Consider the following 3,701-nt stretch of genomic DNA (forward strand, 5'->3'; position numbering starts at 1 on the left):
ATTTAACTTTTTTTTATATCCACAATCAATCGTCTGTTCCTAAGATAAGTGATATGGGACTTAATTTTTTTTAAATTTTATAATGATTTAATTTACATTATATGTTTTATTTATTGCCTATTCAACCATTTTTTACTGAAGATCCGACATTATAATAATAAAAATGTTTCTCCGCTGTTCTGAATACACTAACACTATAAACTGAACTGTAACTGCTGAAGAACAGACGAGAAGAAAAAAGTTTTTTTCTGTTAAAAATTGTATTTATTGTTACGATATTATAGAACTTTACATTCTATATAACTTTACATCTATACCCGTATGACCCCCACAGAAGTTCTGGTCACCTTACTCACCACAGGAACACAATACTGCTTGAAAGCAGTATTATTTAGCTATGATCCTCTGTAAGGTCTATGTACTACCCCAGTCGTGCTGCTCCATATGAGTAGGAAATTTATATTGCTGTGCTCTACCTCAGTTAAAGTATTTTTACTTTAGGCAACATATTACAAATCTTTTAGGTAGCAACCGACTGATTAAAAATAATGCTCGTACGAGTTTATTTATACGAGTATACATAATGAAAAATAATAATATTACATTCTGTCTCCGAGCGGAAATTGAAATCAAAACCGTGGACCGGAAATTTAGGTAATTGCGACAATGACAAATCCCTATCATCGGCTGAATGACAATTATAATTTAAAAAAAGCTACATCTATTTTAGATAAATGGAAATTATAGTACCTAGTCCGAATTATTTCAAAACAATGTGCTCAATAATTTTAACGGTGAAAATCATAGAGAGTTACAGACACGAGTAACTTTAACAAAAATACAAGTGTTAACAAAAATACAAAATTTGAATGTAATGTTCCATTTAAAATTAAAAAAATTGAACATTTGTCGAAGTAGTCAGAAGTATTTATTGCTGGTGCAATAATTTTAACTTCATTTAATTCAATTATTTAGTTTAATTTATTTTTGTCTCAAAAAACATTATAAATGAAGACTTTATCTGTCTACATATAGTTATATATTACTTTGATTGCTATTCTATTTAATCAAACGATTATAATTCAGATATTTTAAATTCTTATTTGAGTTATTGAAAGCACAATATTTTCATTGTGAACATTTTTTTTTTCCTATAATATAAGAAAATAATATGTAAAGTGAGATTAGTACTTGGACTCCTTACACTTTTTTCAGTCGCTTGTAGTTGATCTGAATACATTGTGGTTTCAATACTCGTGACGTAGAATGAAAATTAATAATGAAATTTTTCTACCTTGCAATTTATAGCAGTACGGGTACGTAATATTTTATTAAATGTTTTCTACAGCTATAAAGACTATTATTGTATTGTATTATCATTGTCTATATACTTTTCATATCTAAATAACAGTAGCTTTGTCTGGGTTTATCAGATTCCAGGTAGTATTATTAATTTTATCTATAGATAATTTAGAAAGCAGTTTGGTCAAGCTATTAAAAGTTTTAAAAATACATTGTCAATTGACGCTTAAATTAAACAATATATAGTAATATAATATATAATATAAGAGGCATTATATGCGCTCATACAGATCAAAAACTATAAAAGTATGAGGCATAAAGTGTAGAGACTGCTGAAACTGAGACCGAGAGAACAACATCAAAAATAGGCTTCGTACGAGGAAATCTTTTTATTTTCTACTTATTAAAAAAAACATTCGTTTGTGCCTATTTTTGTATATTTAGACGCATGTGCAATGCAATGCATGTCACTAGGGGATCGAGGTTTGTTTGTGAGATTTGCTACATTCAACATTCAGTGCTACCTGCATTGTCTTTGTGGGTATAAGATCATAATATATAATAATATATACTTTATTGCACTCAAAAAATTGATATAAAACATACAATAATAGAAAGGTTTGGCAAAGGTGGACTTATCTCTGAAAGAGATTTCTTCCAGTCAACCCATGGTCATGAGTAAGTGTTTCATATAGCGAGGCAAACAGTGCAAGAAGTATTCATTCAGAAGAAAATAAAAAATAAATAATAAATATTAAAAAAAAAACACCAAAGAAAAAATAAATAAAATAAAAGAATAAAATTTATATATATATATATATACAAAAATGTAACATACTACATATTAACAAATACATATAAAGATACATACCAAAATACAAATATACTTATACATATACATACTTACTATAATATATAAGTAAATACATACATATTCTATAATATATTATAATATATTCTATAATATATCATTAAACCTTTTACACCGGGGATGTCAAAGATACGGTCCGCGATGCAATGTGTCACAAAAAAAAAGAAACATTACTTCCATCACTTACATCGATTCCCCTACGGAAGTTTGTTATAATAATTCCGTACGTTTTTTTTATTTGAATCTGGTCCGTCTACACATTCTAAATTTAATATATGGCCCTCTGCAAAATTGAGTTTGACACCCCAGCTTTACACGATATCCAAATTATAATTTTTTTTTTTTTTTTTTGATTGAACCTAATAAAAAATATTACGACGCCTATCGTAAGATAACGTTCATTCTTTACTGCATTGAAATCATTTCACTATCAAAAGTTATCGAAATTTGAATTTTCTTTTTTGAATAACGACGATAAGCCGAAAATGCTGGGTGAGTCAACGTTTAAATGTGATCGAAAACGACAATATGAAATTAATTTTTACTTTTTTTTATAATTTATAGAAAATGTTATCAGAAAAACCCATCCGAGTTTGTATTGCATGCTTGTTAAATAAACTTAAATTTAATTATTTGGATTTATGCAAAACAATATTTTAACCGGCTTTCAAAAATGAGGCGGTTCTCAATTCGATTGTATTTTTTACTTGTGTTTATATATGTTACCTCACACGTTTTGGTGGTGCATGAAACGTGCTCCTATTGAACTTGAGATCTGACAAGTTCTTTTCGAGTTATATCTAATAATGCGTATTTAGTTGAATATTTTTTCGTCGAGCTAATACTAATAATACGTTTGATAATGATTCAGCCTATAACATCCCACTGCGGAGCATAGGCCACTTTAGTCATGTAGGAATGTAGCTTAATCCACCACGCTGCTTCACTACGGATTAACGGATATGTTTCCTACTACGAATAACGATCGCTATCAGTTACTTATGATAACAACCGGAACCGACGGCTTAACGTGCTCTCCGAGGTAAATGGGGTGACCCAAAAGGACAGACATCAAAACCAGAAAGAAATATTTGTACTAATACAAATCGGCGGCGTTTAAGGCGACTACTCGAACCACTACATCAGTACGTTAATAGTAAATAGTAAATATTACGTTTACACGTCGTTAATTATTACTATAAAAATCTAGACAAGAAAGGATTCCTTAGCTCTTTCTAGTAAATTAATCACTTGTGCTTTTCAATACAATTGGACAGCCCTCATAATCATTATCGATAAAAATATATATCATACTCATTACATTATATTCGATGATAACAATCAGTTGTTTCGATATAAAAACTGTAATTTTGGCGTTCGATTTTTAGTGTCAGTTACAATTCGACATCTGCGATATGTACCTGCCTTAATATATATTTTTTTCTATTTGATTTCATTAACAGTAACATATGTTTCGTATAAAGAATATTAATTTAGCATTCAGTGATTCAGAAGACTGTTTACATAA

The sequence above is a fragment of the Melitaea cinxia genome, chromosome 7 (assembly GCF_905220565.1).
Source record: "Melitaea cinxia chromosome 7, ilMelCinx1.1, whole genome shotgun sequence".
NCBI classification, from domain to species: Eukaryota; Metazoa; Arthropoda; class Insecta; order Lepidoptera; family Nymphalidae; genus Melitaea; species Melitaea cinxia.